We start from the raw sequence: 14496 nt of genomic DNA, 5'->3' as shown, positions 1-14496 counted from the left end.
TTCAATATAGTATTTAAAATATCATGATAAGCTATTTCAAGTGGTTTAGTAGTGTTCATAATGGAAAGATAATAGTTTTTTAGTGAGCTTTTCTTACTTTTTCTTTTGAGTATGATGCTGACAAATTATTTTTTATTATTAATTATTGTTTTTTTCTTTGGTGGTATATATAGTTGCTGACAAATTATTTTTTATTATTAATTACTTTTTTTTCTTTATGATATATATGATATTTTTTTAAATTATATTATTAAAGTAACTAGATTTATTCAACCTAGTCAAGTCAATAATTTGAATCTTATATTTTTATGGTTTCTTTAAAAACTTTAACATAGCAAGTATCCTCTATCTCGTGATTAACTAACAAGAGCAAGCTTGTGATTCACTCCAGGGTCACAAGCAATCAATTATAGAAGAAATTGCTCACAGCATGTTTCTCTTTTTATCTCCGAGACTGCCCTTTTTTATTTGAAAAACATCCAGGCACAGCCTATGGAAACAAGTTGAATAACCCAAGTGTTCATGCGAGCAAATTATACATAGCAGAAAACTCCAGCAAATTAAACAAAGACTTAATTTACATTAATAAATAAATATATTACAAGCTTAGCAGTCGATTTTATTCATGAAACTTGATTCTTTTTTTGAAGTCCCCATTAAACTGAAAAAGAAGAGACACAGTAAATTCAACAAGGAATCAATTAGACACATCTAGCTAGCTACATTTTTTTCCCTGATAATACAATTATTATTATGACGAGTTAATTAAAATTTATATTCTCTCATGTTTAAAGAAAATATAACTTATTAACTAGCTAATTTCATTATCAGTTTTAAACTTCAAACGCGATATAATTAAATTAGATTAGAAAAGAAAATAATTACTAAGTTGTTTTAATTTTAACATAAACCAACATCATTTGATTCATTTTAACTTTGCTGATTTAGATTTAAGGGAATATTATCGAACATTACAAGGAAGAAAAGAAGAAGAAGATCCCACTTCATTTTTACAATCCATCTTGCTTGCTGAAATTAAAAAACAGTCACTCCTGGCGGGATGTATTATACAATTAATATGTTAAATTACAATAAGATAGTGCTGCTATGCACAAAGCAACAAGTAGTGTTTCTTCTCACCTTCTCTGATACGTATGTAACCAGCCACTTCAATAACAATGGAGTTGGGTTTCTCAGGACCTTCCAAACTGTTACTAAAATCAACACTAAAGTGAAAGGTTGAGGTCCAAGCTCTCTTTATGCTCATCTTTCTGAGTAACTTCCTTTCCTTGAGAAGAATCCACCAAGGCCGACGCAGCTGCAGCTGGGGGGTTTCTTATCATCTCAGTCTCTTCCATGAAGTCTTCACGTTGAAATGAGGGCTTCCAAGCAGTAAACTGCTTCGTCTCTTCCTCAAGTTTTCTTTTATTGTTCTTGGTATCTATCTCAAGCTTCAATGCGGTATCTGAAACAATCATTAGTCGATCACGGGCCTCGCGAATGCTCTTGATGAGAGCAAAGAATTCCTCTATCTTTTCTTCTTCATTTTCTTCATGATCAAGATCGTCATGGAAAAGTTTTCTTTTCTTGCTTGCAGCATCCATGGATGTTGTTGGTTGTTGTATGCAGGGGCTAGCTAGCCAGGGATCAGGACATCAAAATTCACAGGCAGACTGTGAAATGCACCTTCTAGGTTGCTTCTGCGATGCTTCTCGGAGACTCTTATTTATACACAAGGTCAGGGTCAAGCATGTTCAATGATTTACTTTTGATCGATTGCTTTGGGGTCCAATTTTCGATGGACCTAAACGCCCCCCACGTTACCCAGTGCCAATGTGCTGCCCCTACTCTAGATGCCCACTACAGTACCCTCTCTTTTTTAAAAAACCCACGTTACCCAGTGCCAATGTGCTGCCCCTACTATAGATGCCCACTACAGTACCCTCTCTTTTTTTTTTCAAAACTAATTTTAGAAAATTAAATGGAAAGAATTAAGCAAACAAATTCCAGATTTTTTTTCAAGAAAAATTTATGACAAAATATATATACACACACTCGATAAAGATATCAGTTATTTAAAATATTTAAATAAATTAATTAATTTAATAATAAATGTTAGCCCCCTAAAACAATTAAATATTAATTATATTAATATTAGCAATTTAAATTTTGTTTAGTAACATCAAAATTATGAATTAATGGCTAAGTCTATAAAATATATTAACTATTGAAAAAATATTATTAATTATAATTTTAAAGCAAGATTCTAACATTTTCCTGCATGATTTAAAATTATTCACTATTATAATAAATAAGATAAAAATAAGTATTTAATGATGTATAATAGATATTAGATACCTCTAGGGTTTTAACCTACATTTAGTATTAATAAGTATCAACTTAAATCACCATAATAACTATGATGTTTTGAACTAGGGTTTTTTTGGATCAAGTTTAAACTTATTACATATATAATATATAAGTAATTTTAAGGTTATATTGGTGTTTTATTTTTTTCAATCATGCACACATGTCTTGTCTCAAAGGTGTTTTTAAAAAGTGGCTTAAGCTTTTACAGTAACGACCTCATCATCACACTTATTTAAATGAATTCTTCAAGTATATTTTACGATCAACATCCCGTAATTTTTTTTGCTTTTGGATTCATTGAGAGATTAACTATTTCCAATCATCACAATAGAAAGCACATTGTCATAGAAATGAGACCTAGGATCACCCTACAGAATATATATGTAATGTTTGTGCTCTCTTCGATCACCTAGTAATTTTGTTTTTATTTGTTGAACTTCATTCATGAAATCATTGTATATTTGAAGAGAGGTTTTCATTGTTAGTTATTAATTTAAAGTCTTCAGTCTTATTTCCCTCGACAATTGAATAATTCGTTAGCATGCCAAGCTTTTAGTGGATCCTTAATGTTGTTTTAGACTTGAAAAAATCCAAAGATATAATATCATGTGATATCAAATATCTAATGGATTTATATCTAATGATCATATGTCTTTTTTTTTTTCAATAAACTTTTTACTATTAACCTTAGCCATAGTAGCTTAACTATCATAATGTATTAATATATGTGGTGTTGATTTAAAAATAAATAGTATATCAATTAAATTTTTTTAAAACCACACTACTTCTAAACTAGTAGCATATAATTAATTATAAAACAAGTAATTATAGTTTGTATAATAGATTTCCAACAAACTTCACCATCATATAAGTATAATTTTGAAACCCGGCCTGGCTTGATAGGTCAATCCAAGGTTGGAACTGGACTGAGTGAAGAAAAAATAGTGAAAAGAAAAACTCAGTATAACCCGATTGACCTAAAAGGTTGACTCGGTTGCAACTTGTTGATTTTTTTTATTAAAATAATGTCATTTTGATTTATATATAAAAAAAATTAGCTTGGACAACCTAATGAGTAGGTCAAAACCTAGAACTCGGTTCTTAGACTAGGCTGATTTTTAAAATTATAATATAAAATAAATACGTATTCATTAGTAGATTTTGTATTTTTAAAACTACAAATACAATTAGCATCACCTTTATTATAGTAGGAAAACCATTATTATAGTAGGAAAACCAGTATAATGAAGTGCATGCTAACCTTTTAGATATTTAAAACTCATTTCTAAAGAACTTCAATTAGAATATATTATGTGAATATTTATATTAAGACACCCTTTTACCATCATTCTTTTCTTAATTTGACAGAATATTTGAAAGGAATTCATAAGAAGAACACCTTAAAATAATTAAACCTTTTTAATATTTTTTCAATGTAATGTGATTGAGTTATAGCAAAAATATTGCTATTTTTCAACAATTTAATGCCTGAAATAACATTAATTGGACCAAAATTCTTTGTGTCAAAATTTTTATCAATACCCAAAATCATAATGTCATAAACATACAAATATAAAATAACATAATCTTTTAAATTTGTTTAATATAAATATATTTATTAACAATATTTATTTGAAAACCATCAAATAACATGACTTGATCAAATTTTTCATGTTTGGAGATTGTTTTAAATCATAAAGAGTTTTTTCAACTTCACAAACTTTCTTTTCTTGACTAGGCATAACAAGAACTTTCAATTGATTCATTTAAATTTCTTCTTCTAAACCACTATTTAAAAAGGCTATTTAAATATTCATTCGATGAATTTCTAATTTGTGAGAAGAAGCTAAAGCAACCCATTGTCTAATTATAATGATTTTTAAAACCAGTGCACATGTGTAGAAAACATTTACTCCTTTTTGTTTAAACGTATTGTCTTACAATCTTGTGGAAAATGAGTCAAAAACTAGGTTTTTATAGAAAATAAAGAATTCATTTTATCTTTTACCACTTCCTTTCAAAAATAAGCTTAAGTAGATGTCTAATTTAGAATTCAATAACCAAGTCCAAATCTTTTACTCTTTTATCTTATGTTACTCTTTCTAAAATTATTATAAACAGAGTATTAACAATGTTTATTTTAAAAAAAGAACTATCATAAACAAGTTTAGATAATTTATTTTTGAAAAAATAGTTCCAAATAAAATCACATCAAATGACTTAATAATTGTATTATTTACAATTTTAGGATTTAAAAATAAAAATCTATAAGTAGTATTATTCAAATAATATACAACAAATACATAATCTATAATTTTAGGACTTATTTTTCTGTTCTTAGTAATTAGAATATTTACTTTAGCTAAACATCACCGCACTTTAAGATATTTTAAAGAATGTTTTTTATTTTTTAAAAATTTATATAGTATTTTATCCAAATTTTTATAAACTCTATTAAAAAACATATATGACTAGCAGAATACAAAACCTTATTTCACAAGATATAGATAAACTAAAACAATGAATATTGCATTAACCATTTTCATTAAAGTCCCCACACTTTAAAATATTTTAAAGAATGTCTTTTATTCTTTCAAAATTTATATGGTATTTTATCCAAATTTTTATAAAGAACTCTATTAAAAAAAATATATGACTAGGAGAATACAAAACCTTATTTCATAAGCTATAGATGAACTAAAACTAATTAATATTGCATTAACCATTTTCATTAAAGTTTTAGTTTTTTCTTCACGCTATCCTATTAGATTGTGATGAATAAAAAAGTGTTACTTAATTTATAATATTATACAATTCTAAAAATTCATTCATTTCATTAAAGCATATTTACAATCTCTATTAGATCATAAAAAAATATTTTTTCTCTAATTAATTTTTTATTTTTGCTTTTAAAGTTTTAAACTTATACAACAATTCACTTTGAAAGTTGGTAAAATAAACATAATAAAGTATGAAGGTTGACTAGATTTTCTAGGTTGATGGTAAATTAATTTTTATATTTTTTATTATATAATAAAATAAAATAAAAATAAATTGATTTGGTGAAATTTATAACATCGGTTACGAGTTTGAAAATTTAATTAAAGTTAATTTGATTTTTGTTATTAAACCTACATGGTTGACAAGGTCAAATCAAAATAAATTTTACATAATTTAATTTTAATTTTAATTTAAATTAAAAAATTAAAAATTTTCAAGGTTAATCTATTAACTCAAGTTTAACAACAATAAAAATAATTTTTTATCACAAAAACCTTTTTATGTTAATTTTTTTAATTCATTCGGTGTCCTAGCGCCACCTGTCTAAAGTAGTATATACTTAAAACTGATCAAAAAGATACGCGGTTATGCTTTATTTTAGAAGACTGGATATTGTGGAACGAGTATTTAAATAATTATCTTAAATTGATTTATTGGCCAATTCATGTCAACTGTAACATAGTGTGTAAAAGTCCGTGGACACGTCTCAATTTTGATTTCCCTCTTCCTCAATTAAACGAATAACAAATGTGATATATTTGTAAGTTGACACATATTCAGAATTTAATTTTGAGGCAATATATTTTCTTTAGTAAAAGAACAATTTAAGAATAAAGCAAAAAAATAAAAAAAAATCTTAAGTAAAAGAACAAGTATACGTGTGTGTTCTTTATTTATGATTTTCTAAAAAAAATTAAAAATTTTGTTTCTTTACCAAAATATCTTTAAAAAAAATTCTTTTACTAAAAAACCTGTTTTTTATTTATAATTTTCTGTTTACAAAAAATATCTCAAAGTTAATTTTAGACACAAGTTAGCTTACAAGTATGTTACATGTTTTAAACTAAGTAGAATTTGTTTTTTTTTTTTTTAATCAATGGATATATTCAACTGAGAAAATACAACTGAGAGATATAATCAATCAAAGTAATAGTATAGAAATAGATTAAATTAAATTATAAAGATAATTGGGTACTTGAATTCTCAATTATGGACCTAAATCATTCCTTGTTCAATTTATTAATGATATGATTGAATAGACAATTGTTTTCCAAATAGTTTAGAAAAAGGGAAAAAACAAATGAAAAAGACAGAAACTTGTGGGATATGAGTCCAAGCAAGCATATGAGCTCTGCAAACGTGTGGCATTTTAGTAAATTCATAAGAGAGGCACGAGATTTACGTTCATCAGAATCCATCTGTGCGTCATTTCAGATGCAAAGTGACGCGACGCTTCTTCCCGCATTTCCAAGACCCTTTTTCTTTTTTTATTCTCACTTGTTTACCGTGTTGGAGAGCCGTGTTTTTGAAATTTTAATTTTTTTAAAAATAATTTTTTATATTTTGAAATTATTATATCATTTTAAAAAATAAAAAAATATATTATATTTATATTTTTAAATAAAAAAATTTTAAAAATGACTTCTAGCTCCTCAGGAACAAGCTATCAATTATTCTAGAAAAAAGGATTTGCAAATGTAAAACGGCAATGACCCCGAGTGCTCTTTATTAAAAAGAAAAGGGGAAGAAAAGAGACCTCGAGCATCCACAGTCAAATCTAAAAGCTACGTTCACCACGATGAAAGCGGCCGGAGACTTGTGGAGGACTTCTGTATAAGCATCAAACAATTGTAAATATGTAGCGTAAATTACAAGATAACCAACTCCGCTTAATCATGGTTAGTTTTATAATAAAAAGAATGAAGAACGCGGTACACGGAGGCCGACATGAGGGTTGCTGGGCTCCTACATTAGAGTGAGTGAGTCCAAGACACGTAGATTAACGGAAGAACACAGGTAACTTTTCGCACATGTCTGGTAACAAGCATATGATGACGATCATGACCGCAACAACCACATGGATGGCTTGCCCTGTGTCGCGCAACGGTCCGAAATAATAATTCTGTGTCTTTTAAGAATATAAAAAAAATAATGATTCGGATTATAGATTATAGATTTGATTGAGTACCATAAATAATTTTTTTAATTATATGATGGAAAAAAAACAACTTTAATAAATTAATTAAATAAAAAAGATAAAGTGACAAAGTTGGCATGCACAAAGACCAAAAAAGCCAAAAAAAAAAATTGAAGCTTATTTTATACACAACACAATATGAAAAAATAAAAATAAAAATAATTAAAAAATAACTCAAATCAATTTAAATTAACATATCAAGTCTACATTCTAAGTTATGAGGTTGGGATAAACTCGTAAAAGATAAATAAAAAAAATTATGATTTTCAATTCCTAACCACATAAATGTTGAAGGAAAAAAATAAAAAAAAATCAATTAACAAAACAAACACAAAAAAAAAATTATTAAACAGAGACAAGTCTACTAAACCTCATGAGCTAGATAATATGAATAATATAACCTAATAGAAGACAAAAAAAAAAAAACTATTAACCCCGATTCTCAAACATACCAAATATTGAAGGATAGAATCGAAAAAAAAATATTCAATCTTAAAAAAATGACCCTCAAACAAATTTGAGTCAACTCAAATTATTCTGTCAAACTTCCAATTTAAATCATGAAATCAAAATAAATTTTCAAAGAGAAAACTGAGGAAAAACATTAACGTAAAGCGATTTTAACTCTTTATTTCAATCATAGTTTAAAAAAAAATAAAAAAAGATAATTTTCAAAAAATAAATAAAATAAGGTGATAAGATGAGATAAGGGTTGAAGGTTTTAGAAGACGGTGAGTAAAAGACAACATCAAATAAAAGAGAAAATATTTGGTATTATGAATAGGACCCATCATAAAAGGAGAAGTGCAGGGCAAAAACATAAAGAGCAAAAATTTGAGGAGGAAATTTCAAAGAGAAAAAAAATTGAGAAAAAAAAAGAGAAAAAAAAAAGAGAAAAGTTTCATGTAAGGATAGGAAAAATAGAGAAAGACAATGAAAATGAAAAATAATAAATAGAAAAGGAAATAAGATTGGTCTAGTAAAAAATTAAAGAAAAAGAAAAAGAAAAATACATAACAACCCTCACTTTTGCATTACACTAATATTATTTGTTTCCATCTCTCTTCAACCTTCTGGACACTATTAAACATCACATCACCTAATAATTTTTTACCAAAGCTTCAATTTTTTCATCTCCTTTATCAACTCTCATCTTCTCTTTCTTATCAACAACCATTTTTTTCAACTATAGTGCCCCAATCAGTCTTGTATTACAAGGATCAATTCCTATACTAACTAGAACAGTATGTTTTTATCCCTACATTGTCAAAGAACCATCTCACCTAAAATTTTAAGCTATTAGGTAAGGTTTCAGGATATGATTTATATTATTCTCTAACACACCCCTTCAAGTAAAAGTTCTTTGGGCTTGAAACTTGCACAGACCCATGTTACCTTATGCTTAATTTTTATCAAATAAATGGGGATGGTGAGATTTGAACTCGTGACAGCTTGGTCATCAAGGTTCTGATATCATGTCAAAGAACCATCTGACCTAATAGCTTAAGCTTTTAGGTGAGATGGTTCTTTGACATACATAACAGTCGATATAGCAACAAAAAAAGAAAGAGAGAAGCAAAGAACCTTTTGAAACCAATTTAGTTAGTTGACCTAGCGATGCACGAAATGGCTAAAACCTTCCATTATAATGTTTTCTTATGCTATCACTACTTCATTTCTAATAAATCTTTTTTCTTTATTTTATGTGAATATTTAAAATTATACAAATTAATTTTTTATTTTTTACCAAAGAAAAAAAGAGACACAAACGCAAAAAACATTTTAAAAGATCAATTTATCCAATATCATAAAGAATAAAGAGAGAGAGAATTAATGAAAGTAGGATAACAAGACTTACCTTTTTGCTTAAACAAAGTTACCAAATAAGGTCACTAGGTAAAAGATCATTTAATAAGAACACTTTTAAAACATGTACTGCTCAGCACATTTTTATAGCTCTTGAACCGTCGAATGCACCATTGGATCTTCACCTAAAAATGGCAAAAGCTACTCAGCAAAAGACCACAGTCCTTACTAGGTGATTTAATCTGAGATTTATAGGAATGACTTTTAATGTTTCTTTACTGAAAGCTTCATATCATTTTGTGGAGACACTGTCATATCAGTAAACAAAACTTTCCTCCACTTTAAATCCTATTATAAAAGAAGTATTAAATGAGAAGTCCATGGAAAACTCAGAAACAAAAAACTCTTGACAATTTAAGAGCATTTAAAGGAAATAAATGCATAAACTTGTATGATTCTATAAATGTAATTGAAATATACTTAGTATCAGATATAGTCATACTATAAAAATTCAAGGTGAATGAATTTACTAAGTATATAGGTGTTAAATGGTCAAAGATTCATTTAAAGATCTATTGTAACAAAACAAATGAAGTGATTAAAAATGATAACTTCTCATTCATTTCTTCTATAAAAGTCTAAGTGGTATTTCCTTGGTTATGTATATGAAATTGGGTGGAGATAAGATCAATAAGTAATTGTTAACATTATCATAAGAATAATAAATTCAAGAAAATTATATAAAAAGGATCATGGTAAGAAATAAACACAGTAAACATTTTATTCTTATTGAATACTAATACACAAGTTTTATATAAAAATTATGCTTATTAGGTTAATATATAATTAATCATAAAATAATTGTTACCATTACCATAAGAAGCTCTAATCTTATTAAAAACCATGGAGTAATTGGATAATTGTTTGAATAATATTTCCATAAATTTATTTAGATATACTTTTATTCTATTTTTTTTTATAAAAGGGTTAAGGGATATTTAACAAAAAGATAAGGCACTCTTGCACATGAAAGGATAGGCATTTGTGCTTGGCCTAGAAGAAAACCCCAAGCATGTATAGGCCTGAACGGTTAAGCTAACTTGCTTAGTTTTCTCTCCATTTATTTTTAATGGACAGACAACACATCATCAACTTTAATTTCTTTTTTATTTTAAATAAATTAGACAACATGTTATCTACTTGGATATAAGATACATCATATTCTAGTATAAATTTCAACCATTTTCAGTGGTGAAAAGTTGAATTTCTAATTTTTGAACATTAAAAACCCAAATTTTCACTTAGTTTTACCTAGAAACACTTCAAAATTATCAGAGGAACCTAAAAACCATTATTTCAACTAAAAAGACATCCTTTAATCATTTAAAAATAAAAAATCAAATCAAATTAAAAAAATTCTTAGATGCCTTCATGTGCATTTTCAACATAGTTAGAGAATAAAACTACTTTCATTAAACTCTTCTCTTTAAGAAGAACCCATTAACGACAACATTTTGCATCGTGAATAAGTGCATCATGGATTTCAATAATATTTTTTTTATCATTGAATTCTTTTTTTCTTTCAAATTTGTACATCATTTTGCATTGTGAATAAGTGCATTATGGATTTCAATAATTCTTTTTTTATCATTGAATTCTTTTTTTCTTTCAAATTTGTCCTTTTACATTGCGTTGCTTGGAATTAAACTTTGTGGTTTGTTTTACTTTGCTTTCTATATGTTTATCACGGTATTGAGAAAATGTTTTGGCATTGGATTGATGATCGATTTAGCAAAATAAGATTTGATTGTCTTGATTTAAACCAATTAAAGATTAAAGGATCAGGTTTGAAAATGGTCAATATTCAGACCTTTTTTTTTAGCTAAACCATATACTAAAGTAAAATATGAAGAAAAAGTAGTTGACGCCTATAACACACAAGCCAACATGTGGAAGGTGACCATTGTGATATGGTAGCGTGTGTGGCTTTATTCTTGCTTCAAATACGACATTTCTTGGTATTATTGGAATCGTCTTAGCGAGGGTTTTTTTATAGGATGTCACATAATGATATTGGAGCTCCGATATGGCTCAAATGATCCATTCTTAATTTTTTTTTATTCACACTTTTCTCTAATCTCTTATCTTTCATGTCTAACACTCTCTAAAATCCCAAAGTAGCCTGTCTTTTTGTTTTTGTAAAATTTGTTTTTTAATATTTTAATTACTATTTTTTTATCCTTTATATAAAATTGATTTTTTTTCTATTTTATCATTGATTTAGTTGGGAATTAAGTTTTATAGAACTGTTCGATTTGGGTTCTATGAGATAATTTTGATCTCATGACTTGGGTCGCAGTTTAAAAGGCAAACCTAAGTGGACTTGGGTTTTTTTAGGATTATTTTTCTAAAAACATTTTATCCTTCAATATGTAATTAGTTAAAAATAAGTCTTTGTAATTTTTTTATTTTATTTTTATAAAGTTATACTAGTCTTATGACCTGAGTTACATTTTTTATAGGTTAATTTAAGTTGACTCAAAGTATTTTTTTATATTTTTCTAAATTGATTTTTTTTTAATTTTTATCATTCAACATTGAGTTAATTGTAAATAGAGTTTCATATATATTTTTTAAATTTATTTATATTAGGCTATCATGTTTTCATAACCCAGGTTACAAGGTATTGCAGCTTTAATAGGGTTGACTTAAGTATTTTTTTTTATCCTTATTATTAATTGAATTTTTCATTTTTCATTTTCACCCATCAATATTGGGATACTTAAAGATTGAGCTTCATAATTTATTTAAATTTATTTTTTACAATATCATTGCTTTCTCATGATATAGGTCACAGATTTTATAGGTTAACCAGGAAAGACCTGAATTAATTAAATATATTTTTATCTTAATATTTTTTTAAAAAATTGTTATCTAGGATGTCACAATCTCAATATTTTAAAAAAGTGTCGTAGAATATGCATCAAAATTTGAGTTCATAATTCAATTTTTTTCCCTTGTAAAAACATGTTAGCAAAGCCTTGATATTTTGTCATTCATTTTTTTTATTTAACCCACAAGATATACCAAAAATTTAGTTTTATGTATAGTGATCAACTATATATTCCTCTTTGAATTGATTTTAAAGGAGACCAGGGGTATAAACTACATATGTCCATGACTCACTAACCCACTAGTGAGTTTAGAAAGAATATATTATTTATATTTGCATTTTAAATTATATTTGAATACGTTTTAAAAGTTTGTTTGGTATTAAAAAACATCACATTAATATTTATTTTTAGTTTTTTACAATGATTTTGATGTTCTTAAATAAAAAAATATTTTAATATATTTTTAAATATAAAATATTTTCAAAAAATATTATACACCAAATACTAAACATTTACTTAAGAGCATCAATACCAATCAACAGCTATAGCCCATGGTGGGAGCTATTCTTCTTCGTCAATATGTAAATTAAAACTCTGTTTATTTTTATATTTTAAAAAATATTATTTTAATATATTTTTAAAATAAAAAATATTTAAATAAATAATCATAATTACATTTCTAAACACCTCCTAAACAGGCAAACCATCTCAAGGAACATATCCCACACGATTAATAATGCTTTTTTAGTTTATTACTTGATATTCGGGATTGAAAATAGATATTGCATTTTATTTTATTCTTAATTCTTTACAGTTGCTTTTTAAGTCATACATGTTTTATTCCTTCTTAAATCGTATGAGGTATTTAAGTTTTTCATTTCATATTATTTTATTCTTTAATTAGAAAAGGTAAGATATCCGTTCGTTAAAATAAATAAAAAATAAAAAATGAGGGGTACAGGGACTCCCCGCAATTAGCAAAACACTATCCCGACTATTTTATTTTATTTTTGGAACGGCACGCGCTATTTAACAAAATCAAGGTAATTTTGTTGATTTTGTTGGATATAGATCACGTCTGTAACTTTTCCATCTGAAAACAGGTTCATCAGTCGTGGAATTATCGTCCGACGACCAGATATGGGCTATCAACGTTGCTTGTTTTCCGATTCAACATATTTTTAAAGTGTTTTTTAAATTATTATAGGAGAAATTATTAAATAAATATTTTTTGGTATTTTTTTATATATATAGTGATGTTAAAATAAAATATAAAAAAATTATTTTAATATATTTTTAATTAAAAAATATTTTTATAAAAACATTCTAGAAAACATTACTATATACACACTTAAAAGGCTTTCTGTTTTTTAAATAACACTAAGTATGTTTGGTATTGTGATAATTTTTGTAGTTATAATTTTAAAAAATTATTTAATAAAAAATATTTTTAGTTAAGGTTGGTATAATATTTATATATGTTTGGTTAAAATTGAAGTTGGATAAAAAATAATTTAATGTGTTTGGTTAATAATTTTTTTTAAATTGAAGTTATAAAATAAGAAATATATATATATATATATATATATATATATGTTTTTAAATTTAAATATTATAAAATAAATTATTACTATTACATCATGAAATAAATAGTATTATTAAACCATCTATAATTTCATTACTTATAAAATTCATCCGATAAGAATTACAGTTTCTATAATTTTTTGAACGTGTAATAAAATTAGATAAAATATTATCAAGTATAAAATTGATATTATAGTGCAAGTGAATTTAATTCACTCTACATTAATTTTTTTTAAAAAAATTACTTCTATCACAGTGTGAGTGAATTTAATTCACTTTAAACTAGTTTTTAAAATAAAACTATTAAAAAAATTTAACGTGAACAATAAAAGTGAATTGTACTATTCATCAAATGAGTAGTGCAATTCACTAGCATTGTTCATTTGATCTTTTTTAAATGAACAATGCAATTCACTCGCATTGTTCACGGGTGAATTATACTATTCATTATTTTAAGTGAACAATATAATTTATTTCTATTGTTTACTAAAATATTGTTTGAAGAAAAGCAATTTAGAGCTGCTTCGGTGAAATTGTATTTCAAACATAAATTATAATGATCTTATAAAAAATAAATTATATTTTTTTATGTAATTAAATATTTATTTTATTGAGGTTATTTTAAATATAGAAATAACCAAATAAACAGACAACAAAATAAACTTTTTATGATATGTGAAATTAGTTGTAAGCATGTAAGTTAGGTTTTAGGTTTGGATTTGAATATATCTAAACAAATAAATTTATCATCGAATAAGGGATTCTCTACTATTTAAACCGGTAATAATAAAATAAAAATTATATTAAAAAATTATATATTAAAAATACAATGTAGTCTTATAATGTAATAAAAAGTGAGTAAGT

This window comes from Populus euphratica, unplaced genomic scaffold, assembly GCF_000495115.2.
Source record: "Populus euphratica unplaced genomic scaffold, PopEup_1.0 scaffold2.1, whole genome shotgun sequence".
NCBI lineage: Eukaryota > Viridiplantae > Streptophyta > Magnoliopsida > Malpighiales > Salicaceae > Populus > Populus euphratica.
This window is presented reverse-complemented; position numbering follows the sequence as displayed.